Genomic DNA, 13,763 nt, shown 5'->3' with positions numbered 1-13,763 from the left:
GCTTCGTACAGGACACACTTATCATATTCAACACCTGTTCAGAAACGGCTCCTTCCTCAGACGAGACAGAAAAAAAAAAAAAAAAACAGGTCCGGTCGCGTTGCCTTCTCACCTGGAGTTAAATCATGTGGGACCCATCGACTCAACTTGTAGCTTTCCAAGTTGATGGATGTGCTGCCGAATGGTTTCTTCACTCCCACTGAATTGTAGTCGCAGTTCCTCACATGTCTGGTCACCTCAATTGCTGCCTGAAGATCTTCATTTTGTACATGTGTTGGTCTTCCGGCACGTGGTGCGTCTTCGAGTGTTTCGTCTCCGTCCTTAAACCACCGCTGCGCTGTCCGCGTGGTCACGACACCCTCACCAAAGGCCTGGCATATCTTCCGCCCACTCCAGCGGCGTTTGACCCCAGTTTGAACTTGCACAGCATACACACCCTTATGATGCTTTTGGAGATCCCACGTTCATTCTGTCCTTACGCAAGTTCACGATGTAACTGAACTGCCACAACCAGATAGTATGTGGGATATATCCACACCAACAAATGACCTACGCCTCATCCCCATTGGCATTGAACTCAATTTGTGAGGACCAATGGAACACAGACCTCCACAAAAAGAGACATACCTTTCTTGAATACTTTTATAATTACTTTATATGTTGAGTTGATTTTGAGTTTAACGTCCCTTTCAGCAGGGAGGATATTTGAGACGGAACCTATTGATTAACGTGGAATCCGAATCACGACTCGAAAAATGTATATTTCTTTATTGGAAAAGCTGTGTCCCGACTCGAATCTTGTCACAAAAATTCTGTCTCTTTCGTCCCTTGCGCATCCCTAGCAAAAATGTTCTATTTGACTGCTCATTGTTCATTTTTATTAAAATGTTCATTTTTAAGATGAAAATGAGCTTCTAATCACACAGTTATGAATATTGGAATGGTTATTGGAGTTTGGAGAGTTTTACGAACAGAAAAAAAAAATTATAAGTATTCATCAAAAAGTACTAGATAATATTTATATCAGTGAATGCTGTTTACAAAACATATGTTTTAAAGTACCAAATCACATTGTATAAGATAAAGCACAATTTTAGTTCCTCTGAATTGGAAATGTGAAATTTTAAAAACATTGACTGATTCTTAAAAATATATAAATTTTGTCTTACTGTATTAAGCAACTGAAAATTTTATGAAATCTGACTGATAGTTTTGAAGCAATGACGTTTATAAACATTAAACTAAAACATAATTTTAAGACGGCTGTTTTTAGCTTTTCGTTGTTTTAGATAGCCTAGATAGAGATCTTGGTAATTTTTACAACGTTGAGAAGGGATTATTTCTGCTTAATTGACTTTTATCTACATTGCATTTTATATTAGTGATAATCTTTTTACTGTTTTCTTATTTATTATTACTACTATAATTATCAATCATAATGCAGTGCTCTGATACCACACAATGTGCTGTATTTTTGCCAATAAGCTGTTCGCGGCACTGAAATAATAATAATAATAATAATAATAATAATAATAATAATAATAATAATAATAATAATTATTATTATTATTATTATTATTATTATTATTATTATTATTATTATTATTATTATTATTATTATTATTATGTAGAATTTAGATTTCTGGGCTTTCGGCATCAATGGCCATGTTAGCCCGTCAGGAATGAGAGATGACGCACGGGCGTCGTTAGTGGGATTCGGGGGGACGCGACCCCCCAGATTTTAGTCAAAAATATTTAAATTAAAGAAAGTCTACTACTTTTTATGTAGAACTTTCGTCGGAAAGAGGATTTTGATTTTGATTCATCCGATTCTCTCAAATTTAAAAAGTTGACGACGCCAGTTAATGACTTCCCTCGACGAGCACACTATCTGGGGAGACGGGAGGAAGAAAGGACTGGGTAAGGAAGCAAGCGGCTTGAGACCTATATGTTAGGTACCACCGGAACCTAGGAAAACCTCATTCAGGATGCTGGCCTGAAAAAGATTTTTACATTTTTTCGACCGAGTAACCCCACCGTATTATTATTATTATTATTATTATTATTATTATTATTATTATTATTATTATTATTATTATTATTATTATTATTATTATTATTATTATTGAAGATTTGATAATTGAGTGCTGCATCTCAAATCGCAAAAGGAATTAGACCAACAAGTGGCAACGAGGGGGGGAGTAAAGTATGCAAGGTTCACGAAGGGGCACCAGGCAAACCAAATTGGACACCACTGGTCTATCCCAAATAGGTGTTACCTCTTTCTGCATCTAAATCACATGAATTCTGTGTATATATTGTTCACACCGTCTTTCACTACAATGTCTCTCTCTCTATCGTATAAATAATTTTCCATAAAAATACCTCTCTAATCATGAATAATGTCCAGCATTAAGGTAATTATAGTACTTATGGTTAGTCTTTTTCATGAGTAATCATGGGTATACACATGAGCTTGTGAGATGGTTCATTGAGCATTACAAGTAAATACATTCCGTAGGGAGGGCTTGGAAATACTTTTTATCTGATAGAGAACTTTCCATGTCTTCCTTTGGAACTTTTTTGTTTTCAGAAACTTGTACCCATGAATCATTGCGAAAGGAAAGGCAGATAATGTCAGTAGAAATGAATATTTTATGACTTGGTTGGCGCCTCCGTTATACGACCAGTGACTACTGCTGAGATCCAACAGTCACACTGCAATGATAAATATACAATAGCAGAAGTCTCTATAGATTCACGAACTAGTTCTTAAAGCTTTAACATATTCAATGATGATGTTGCAGTTTGGTTGCAGAAGTGAGATGGGATTTCCCGATAACGGAACGTTTGAATGGAGTCTCAGCTGCAATTGTTGTGTTTTATTGTGAACGAGCCAAAAGATGCCTTATCAAGCGAGAAAGCAACGCGAGTTACAAGCTGCTTTATACGCGAGATATTCAAATGTCGTCTTTAAACCTTGATTATACTGTACAAGAAAAATAAAAGAGGCTTCCGGATTCTTACGTGGCGTTCAAACAGACTTGATACTGATTTCGCGAATTACAATTTATTGGTACTACAAAAGCAAATAACAGCGTAGATATTCATGGAGTACATAAGAGTACAGTTTTGTTCAAAAAAAAAGTGCCATCTATATCTCTTTAAAGTTACATTCTTGCAACTGTATTTAAGAACAGTTGAATATATATATAAAAGTCGGAATATTTGTGATTTGATAACTCTTTAACCACCAGACCGATCTCGATCAAATTTTCAACATAGATGAGGTTCGAGTCTGGGGTGTATTTTTATTATTTCACTTTGACGGTAGAACTTAGGATAAGGGGAAAGAAGGGAAATACAAAAAAAATGACCGAAAACTACCGATATTGGTGTCGAATCCATAGTTTTGGGGTCACTGAGACGAACAGTGACACTTCTGATGCCGTTTAAATCCAAATTTAGCCCCCATTAGTACTCCTAAGCGGGGATAGTGACATGTTAAAATAATCGATAATGACCGATGTAAGTGTCGAATTGATAGTTTTTTTGGGGTCCCTAATCTGATTGGTGACGGTTTTGGTGCTCTTTATGTCCAAAATGAAACGTTTCCACCTCGTGCATAGAATGGGCATTCTGTTAGTTTGAAATATAAATTACATATTAGTTGGCTAATGAATCATCTCTTTCTACAGAAGGAATATCAGGCGCTTCAAACAGAAGAGGGTTATCAGTAGAGCAACCCACATTATGCTTTATTCTTTGTTTAATTATGCTTTATTTTATCAAATTATGCATTATTTTGCTTTATTGTTAATTCCAATTATTGTTTTACATTAATCGTGTATAACATAATATTTAGTATACAATAAATATTCTAAATATCTTGATCTATTTATTAATATTTTATGCAAGCAATTTCTTTTATATTTAATGAACTTTCTACTTAATGCAGTTTTAAAGAGATATGCTTTCCTTGAGTCAGTTTTTTTTTTTTTTTTTTTTTTTAATCACTTGTGTGCGCCTTAGAGGTGCATATATACAGAAAGGGAAAGTAAAAGATGCCACCAAAAGTACAGAAAGTGCTCAAGTTCAAGAGTTACACGTAACAATATAGTGTGGAGTTCTTGTATATTATTCATTGTTGGCGGAAAGTTTTCTTCTTTCCTCCACATCAAAGGATTGCACCAAAATACTGAAATAAAAATAAGCTTTTCATTGTTGCATTGTTATGTTCTCAATGATTTTGCATTGTAAATATTGGTTTTAAAAAATATTAATATGTTAAATTTGCAGTTAAATACAATTTTCCTAGAATTATGTTATATATTTTAAATTATGCTTTATGCTTTATTTTCTAAAATAATGCTTTATTATACTTTTAAAATTAGTTTCTTCTGGACCCTTAGACAACCACAATCATGTTCAAGGTACCAACCATATGTCTAAATTGCTATTATGCTTTTGGGTTGCCCTAGTTATCAGTTATATATGTTCGTGTGAACAAGAGTGTACATGTATGATTCATTGATACTCTCCCGGTTGTGGTCACCCAAAATTAAATAAACTTTGCTCAAAAGTAGTAACGAAGATCATGTAAAACGAACATTTATTTCTATTTGTAGAAGTGTCAATTTCGTCCAGTAGATGCCAACTGCTGGAGGATGTTTTCCGCCATCTTATGTAACTACTTGGCACCTCGTGTAACTACTAGCATTATACAATTATTCATCTGTGTTCCAAAAGTAGAAAATGGGATATGGTCAGCCAATATTAAAGTCACCGTTACCCGTAACCGTTACGAAGTTAAAGGATTGACTTCATTAATTATCTCAGCTGAGATAGGTGTAGTAAGAAAAACTACATATCCTTTTATTATACGCAACCAAAATTTCTTTGCTACTCTGAAGGTTGCATAGAAGCTAGGGAATGTTTTAGGTTCTAAAGGGAATGTGGATAGACATTGTTAAAGTCACCGTTACAAGTGAAGATGTTAATGGATTGACTCCATTAATTAACTCAGCAGAGATAGTTGTAGTAAGAAAAGCTACATATCCTTTTATTATAGGCAACCAACATTTCTTTGCTACTCTGAAGGTTGCATAGAAGCTAGGGAATGTTTTAGGTTCTAAAGGGAATGTGGATAGACATTGTTAAAGTCACCGTTACAAGTGAAGGTGTTAACGGATTGACTCCATTAATTAACTCAGTCGAGATAGTTGTAGTAAGAAAAGCTACATATCCTTTTATCATAGGCAACCAACATTTCTTTGCTACTCTGAAGGTTGCATAGAAGCTAGGGAATATTTTAGATTCTAAACGGGATGTGGATAGACATTGTTAAAGTCACCGTTACAAGTGAAGGTGTTAACGGATTGACTCCATTAATTAACTCAGTCGAGATTGTTGTAGTAACAAAAGCTACCTATCCTTTTATTATAGGCAACCAACATTTCTTTGCTAATCTGAAGGTTGCATAGGAGCTAGGGAATGTTTTAGATTCTAAACGGGATGTGGATAGACATTGTTAAAGTCACCGTTACAAGTGAAGGTGTTAACGGATTGACTCCATTAATTAACTCAGTCGAGATTGTTGTAGTAACAAAAGCTACATATCCTTTTATTATAGGCAACCAACATTTCTTTGCTACTCTGAAGGTTGCATAGAAGCTAGGGAATGTTTTAGGTTCTAAAGGGAATGTGGATAGACATTGTTAAAGTCACCGTTACAAGTGAAGATGTTAATGGATTGACTCCATTAATTAACTCAACAGAGATAGTTGTAGTAAGAAAAGCTACATATCCTTTTATCATAGGCAACCAACATTTCTTTGCTACTCTGAAGGTTGCATAGAAGCTAGGGAATGTTTTAGGTTCTAAAGGGAATGTGGATAGACATTGTTAAAGTCACCGTTACAAGTGAAGATGTTAATGGATTGACTCCATTAATGAACTCAGCAGAGATGATCGCTTAGCTGTCTATTGCAACAACAACAACAAAAGAGAGTTCAAAAATTCGCTTTTGCTCAAGAGTTGTCATATAGAGTAACGAATGTAGCAGTATTACAATCTTATAAGGTCCATTAGCTCTTCTTAATAAGTGAAATATTGTATGTAGGACAGAAGGAGGAAACAGTTGACTCTTTCTGGCAGTGAAGGCAAATTTTACAAATACTTTTTAGAAAATAAAATCTCACTCCTACTTTTTAAGTTGTATGTTTCTATCAGAAAAATAAAAAAAAAATTTATTGTATCTACAAATCAATTTGTATTATCTACTAAACCACTAGTTACCCAACATTTCATTACAAGTCTGGTACTAGTTTTCGACATTTTGTTTACTTGACTGATTTTACTTTGCTAGTAATTATTCCTCTTTTCCAAAGAAATTAACTTGGCCTTGTAATGTTTCCGTTTACCAATTTTTATATCCAGTTATTTTGCAGTGTCATATGTGTGTATTTCTCTATTCTGTGTGTAGTAAGGAGTTGACAATAATGAAGTGACATGTAGCGCCATCTCTTTCTCAAAGGAGGGAAAAAATTAAAAATATAGAATAATATGTAGAAAAATACCATCCTAAGTTTAGTAGTGCCCCTTCAGTTTCAATCCTACAAAAAAAAGCAGGTTAAAACGCTAAAAATTGTTAGGATAGATTAGGTTAGGTTACCCGGTAAGACTTCAGTTAGATTGGAACAATGACTCCTCCCATTTACCCCTCACAAACCCAATGCCCATACACAGGGTATCATTAGTTAGAATGTTTATTTATCTTTATTGATACCACTTTTTATGCATGTAGGTCCTTTGGGGGAAAGTTTCACTCTCCCAAATGTTGAGGGAACTAAAAGCATCCAAATTTTCCCCTCTACCCGTCTGTTACTGGCCCCACGATGTGGACGAAATGCACACCGTTGGAAGCTTCATCCTTCCTGAAGAGATATGAATAAATCATCTCTCCACCATGGTCGTTGTTATCGGAGGGGGTCGGAGGGACGCGTCCCCTCCAGATTTTAGTCAAATATATTTAAAGAAATTGTACTACTTTGTATACAGAACTTTTGTCGGAAAGAGGATATTGATTTTGATTCATCCGAACCCCAAGATTTAAAAAACTAACGACGCCAGTGTCTCTACGTTAATTAGGAACGGAGCGATGGAGGTTTCAACTGCTGGTTCAGCCCCTGAGCCATTCGTCCTGTAAAGGTTCAAACACACACCCAAAAATACTAGGGGACGCCACTGGTTGTCATTTTTGAAATGTACTTGGATTTTTACTCTGTTACTTGTTTATAATACAAAACATGTCCCCGTAAAATACTAACAAGTAACAATGTAAAATAATATTTATTTTCTTTCTCTGCCAAAAATACTATTCAAAATTTATGAATTGTGTTTGTGATACAATTTTTAAAATTTGTTTAGCAGTTCGCGATGCAAAGAAACAATTAAGTGGCGAAATCCAGCAAACAAGAGCTTTGCTCATGCGGTTCAAACATTCGACTTCTTAGGTATAAAAGCATAATGCGCTCTAACGTATTATACAATGCGTACAGTAATGTTTTTTTTCTTTTTTTGTGAAGATTATTTTGTTTTTTGTAACAATATCCCAGTGTGTAGATGATTATACGCATGAAGTTCTTAAGAACCGTTTGAGTGTTCTATTTATAACTCATGTTCACATTATTCATGCGTTACAAACACGTTTTTCCATTGTTTCTTCCGCTGACCTTGAGAGACTCTTTCTTGTTTTCCTTTTATTGATTGTTGCTGTTACCATATTTACGAGGCTATTTATGAAAGAATATTTTGGGTCTCTCATAGTCACAAACAAATCACACATATAGTGCGTAAGAAGCGGGCGGGAAAACAAAGGAGGAGATACATAAGGCCTATATTTGGAATTCCAACACGTCAATTTATAGCAACAGGTGTTAGCTACCTTCCCCTCTCGTTTCCAAACAATCAACTTTCGCGACGTATACTTTGTCCTTTGTTTCTGCTATGTTTCCGTGAATATTTTCGTTTACATTGTTAGGTCCCCCTCCCCTCTCTCTCTTGTTAATGTAGGGATACAATTTTTCATGGTAGAAAGTCTACCACCATTTCGCTAACAGGTTTGTTGTTTGTTTGTTAAACTTTGGCCCGTCTTTTCAGTGCAGAAGCTATATGAAACATGGACGTCAAACGTGGACCTTTAAGATGTAATCCGAACCATGGTTATGCGTTCAAATTTTAATGCTTTCCCATGATAAATCAGAGGCGTTATTTAGGGAGGGCAGGAGGGACAGCAGCCCCCTGAGTCTGACAAACACATGCTTTTTAATAAATTGTAATACTAATGAAAATTCCTTTGTCGGACTGTCATGGTCGTCTCTTTCGAGAAAACTAAGACCCAAGGGCTGTGTATCGAGGTAAAGATTCCACGCATTTTTGATCTCGCCATTCATGCAAGTGATGTATAATTCGTTTTTTCAATCGAAGTTCAAGAATGTCGTCTTCTACGTGTGATGACTCGTGCCATAAATAAGTCATCATCGCCCGAGGAATCTTGCGAAAATCACCCTCGATAACTAAATGGCCAAAAAGAGCCCTGATTTCAAACAATTGACAATCGCTTGTCAACTCCACGTGGAGTCTTGGTTGCCACAGTTCCAAATTCTGTCCTTTAAGTTAGTTCTCGATTCTCTGATCCCAAGACCAGCTTCCTTGTTCTTACGTTGCCTGGCATTTGTTTCATATTAGCCATAATATTGGGATGAAAGAACAGACACAGGGGGTGTTAATACGTTGCATTGCCACAAATTCGATCAAAAGAGGTTTGGAGGGAGCAAGAGGTACTGTTTTAAAATTGAGTATAGGGATTTGAAAGAAATTTACCGAACTGCACTTCTGTTGAGTAAACGCACTGTAGTTAACTGAACAACACGCTCTAGCCCAGAGACGGCCAATTTGTAAGCGAGCTTAACTCGGGCTCTCGCGGCCTCTGGCTCACCATCCTTAATGAGGCTCCCACTGGCTCGATAGTCGGCTCGTACTCGCCTTTATTAACCTCCTTGGAGCTTGCACCCTGGTTCGCTATCCAATAGACTGAAATAGTGTGACGGCACATTCGTCTGGTTGCCATGGTGATTGTAGTTTTATTTACTAAACAAAAGCGAAAACAGTGACGTGTTAACTTTCGGAATGCAAACACTAGAGTAAAAAGAAGCATTTGTACATGTTTAAAATAAATTCCAACGAATGAAACTACAGTACGAAAACATAGAAAAGGCAAGCAATTAGGTAAATAATATGTTAAAATGACAAGTGTTGAAAGTGAAATATTTCCCTTGACATCGCAGATTTTGTGTATTTATACATTTGGAGGTTACAGTAAGTGTGAAAATATGCTTAGCTTCTTTATTATCAGATATTAAATTTAAATAATTCTAAAAAAAAAATGATGTATCACCATCAGTATCACACATTACATTCCAAACGTGTAGTTCTACAAAAATAGTGTTTGAATCTTATGCTGAACTACTCATAATTGGATGTTTTCTTGTTGTACTGTCAGTGTATATTTTTAAAGTAAGTAACAAATATAAGGAAAGATCTGATACATGTTAACCAATCAGAAATTGGTTCAGGTTGAAAGTTCTCAGAACGCATATGAGTACAAGCTTCGTGTCTTTTTTTGGTTGGTTCATTGTTTGTTTCTTTATTTTGTAGGCACTGTAGCTATGCACTCATATTTTAAAAGGTGGACGCTAAACATCTAAATTCGCCAATATAATTAACATTATTTTCAAAGAAGACAATTATTTTTCCTTGTACAGAAATCGTATATTAGTACTATTTTCATTGTGCCGACAGCTCATAAGTCTGTACGTTAGAGTTTTTACATTGCGTATAGTTACCTTTGTTCATTGTGCGTTACGTGGTAATAACGCTGGCATTACTTACGCAATTTCTATCTTATCAGATTACCTAGAGATGTGCCCCGTTTAGAACAAGGTTCCTTATATGTTACTTCGTTAATTACTAGATTTCACTCGTTAATTTTCCAAATAGTGGACCCATATTCTTAATCTGTACCTTTTCCTGCCAACTTTACTTTGTCCTCAAAATATTCTAAAATTATTATTAAATGTGTGTTGTTATTAACAGTATACTTCATAGTATTCCTATAGCTTCATGCATTTGTTTAGAAAAAAACATGGCGATCACCATGGTAACGAAGAGGAAATGACGACATCACTATTTCAGACTATTACAGAGCTCGAGCGCCGATGCAAATTTATGTACAAAATTTATGCCTTGTTTTTTCCCCTTAATTTTATCTGGAAGTTATCAGAATTATTTCGCGTCACGAGATTTTCACGAGGAGTATGATATAACCAAACCAAATTTATTGTTGAAATATACAGTGTAATGACTTGCATATCACTGAAAGTTCATAAATCCTACTCATTGTGTTCATCCAATCACTTGATCAATTTAGATATTCAGTGAGACCTTGATAACTCAATAGACAAAACTTCGAGTTATCGAGTTTTTTCGAGTAATCAAGGTTCAAGTTATATAACTATATTTGTGATTTCAATAACTCCTGAACTACACGACCAATCTCTATCAAATTTTCAACATAGATGAGGTTCGGGTTTGGAATGGTTTTCATAGTTTCACTTTGACAGTATAACTTAGGGGAGGAGGAGGAGAAGAAGGGGATAGATATAAAAATAATCGAAAATGGTAGATATTAGTGTCGAACCCATCGTTTTCGCTGAGCTGAACAGTGATACTTCCGATGCCGTTTAAATCCAAATTCAGCCTCGCAACTTGGGGGAGAGGGTTGATATATAAATATGATCTAAAATAACCGATATTAGTGTCGAATCCATAGTTTTCGAGGTCGCTGAGATGAACAGTGACACTTCCGATGCAGTTTAAATCCAAATTCAGCATTTATATCCAAAAGGTGTTCTTCCCCGTGCGAAGAATGGGTATTCTGCTAGTATATATATAACTTAATAACTAGAGTTGTCCAAGAAACACGAGAAATTTCTCGTGTCGTGTGAATGACTATACATGAGTGATTCGATTTCTAGTGATGATCTCGATAGCTAATGTTCGAGTTACGGAAACAGACAGACAGGCATAGAAGAGAAAGAGAGAGAGAGGGAAAGATCCAAATAGAGAATCTAATTTGGGCCACTGAATGACTACAGAGGAAGTTTTTTTTTTATCAGAGTCGGAGGGAAATCCGGTGTATCTCGGTCGTTCAACGGCTGGATCAAGGTTTTTGGTTATATTTAGAACTTCTACAAATTATCAATGACCCTCACGAAAGAAATTGATTTTGTTTTTGAATTCTTTAGAGAAGTCAACAAGACAACTCATTGTATTACTCTTTTCAATACTGCCTCGTCCTTTTCTCAAGGTTGCACACTCAACTTGCCACTTCAGAGAAACACATCTACAGAATATTCTCTTATGAATATTAGTATGCATTCACGGATTCTACCATTTTTTTTTTTTTTTTTTTTTTTTTTTTAGCACACATTGGATATCACAGAAATATGTTCAAATCCACCTTAGGTCGCATTAACAGAGACATATTTATTTGAGTTTTAAGTTCCACAATTCTCCCTTTTAGGCCATCGATTCGCAAACTTTTTTCAAGTGGAGGCCACTTTTATTAATAAGGAAGTTCTGTCCTGCTCTTAACCCCCTTCAGAACAGACTTATCTTTGTGTCTTGTCGAGTTATGTAGTATAGGGGGGGTATCCAGACCCGGTGACCCCCCTCCCGTAGATGCGACCTTGATTCAGTTCAAGGTAATCTATCGATTCGTACGTATGTTTGTCTCATATTCTGGCAACATTAGAGTGGAACTGGGCCCTATGCAGAGTCATTAAGAACTTGAAGAACGTGTGATACTAACTTCTCTGTGTTTAGAAACACGTAAGTAAAAAATAACAATGATGTATATGATCGAAAAAAAAACACTAGGACAACCCTGTGTATGACTTTTCCACAGGGTTGTCCAAACACAACAGAAGAAATTAACGTAAGATAAATCCAATTTATACTCTAATGTAACAAGTTGAACGATCCAAACGATCCTTCTTTTTTTTCTTTTTTTTTTTTTTTAAGCTGGGAAGACTATCAACCTCTCTCTTTCGGTTTACTTTGTATTACAATGAAATCTGCAAGTATCAAAAATCATGTCAATATTTGTCCTCATCTTCAAAGTAAATGTGGGAGGAAACGGACGGAAAACAAAAAAAAAAAGATTTTTCTCGATTTTTGGCTACTTTATATAATATGAATGAAATATTTACAAGAGACATAATTTGAAAACAGGAGAAATTTTCATTTTCAGCTGGATTTGAAGAACAATTTCTTCCTAAAGAGTATCTGCGTGCATTTTCGTTCGGTTCGGATTATTTGTCCATAATTGAAGGAAAAGGAAAAGCTTATCCTCTATCCTACAAGAGGACAAAATTGTGAAACAATCCTGGACAGAGTAACACGTGATTCAATAATGTGAGTCATTTCGAAACTAAACTTCATTTTAAATGGTTAAAATTTATGCAAAACAAACCGCATTTCATATTTATCAATGTTTATTTTATTTTTATTTTTGTGATTACCGGTAAGCTTCATTCTATTATGTTTTTCGTGTGGACTTTGTGGTGGACAAACACCGTGCTCGTGGGTTTTCTCGGGGTTCTCCCGTTTCCTCCCACTTTCTTCATTCCACCATTTCACTCATTTCTCATTATCACCGTCTCCTTTAGCCTAACCGGCATAACCGTGGGACGTAAAACTCAAAGATTTTCATTTCTATTATGTTTTTAAAAGATTCTTATGTTAATTTCTCCTGTTGCATTTGGACAACCCTGCGGAAAAGTCATGGCTGGCCTTTTTTCGATATAAATCGTTCTTCTATACCGACATTCTGCGTTCCTCATGAAAAGTATGCAACTCGATGCTTTATTCGTTTCAACAACCTCTTAAACCTGAAGTTATTAAAGTCCCTTAAATTAGCAGTTCAGATGATTAGCGAAAATAAAATACTGTACGTGTATTGTTTTGCAGGGAGGGGCTTTCATGTCTGGACAGAGTAAAACAATTACAGTATGACAATTGAGGAGCGTTTTTTCAAAACTCGATAGATCACAAAACTTTTTTTTTTTTCAGGAATCGCATTTTTGTTGTTATTCTACCTAATCTGTATAGAGTTCTGACAAAACGCTCATGATTTAGTATTCTGTAAACATGGAACATTTCGAGATTTGCCAATTTCAACTTCACAGCTTCGATTAATAGCATAAAAAGCGTAACTATCCCATATATACCTCCGTTTCTTAATATTTTGCTCTATCGAGGTTTTTTTTATTTTTTTTTATTTTTTTTAACGGTCTTCAATTGCATAAAAGCATAGAGATACAGCTACGAGTTATCAAGGCGGCATCAGGAGAAATTCGACGTATAGAGGTAAATTTCTACTTGGAGAGGTTCGCAGATACGAAAGTTCGAGTTATCGATGTTTTAAAATATGATCATGAAGCCCTTAAAATTCGACTTATCGAGGTTGTAATTTTTAAACATTCTACTTGTAGAGGTTATTTTAACATTAAATGTCATGGAGAGTTCAAGGGAATGGGAAAAAATTCGAATTATCGGGGTCCAACTGTATTTACGTATATTCGTTGCACACTGACATTATTCTTGAATTATTACATTTATTTATTATTATTGTTATTATA

The 13,763-nt window shown here is 35.4% G+C and overlaps 1 protein-coding gene across 1 annotated transcript in view; it reads left to right on the top strand.

Annotated features, from left to right (window-relative positions):
- The window catches only part of for (cGMP-dependent protein kinase for), a 316,811-nt gene that overhangs the window by 47,646 nt on the left and 255,402 nt on the right, over positions 1-13,763 (top strand). The gene's annotated exons all lie outside the window — the stretch shown is intronic.

Source organism: Thermobia domestica, chromosome 5 (assembly GCF_964235325.1).
Source record: "Thermobia domestica chromosome 5, izTheDome1.hap1.1, whole genome shotgun sequence".
In the NCBI taxonomy this organism is placed as follows: domain Eukaryota; kingdom Metazoa; phylum Arthropoda; class Insecta; order Zygentoma; family Lepismatidae; genus Thermobia; species Thermobia domestica.
This window is presented reverse-complemented; position numbering and strand designations above follow the sequence as displayed.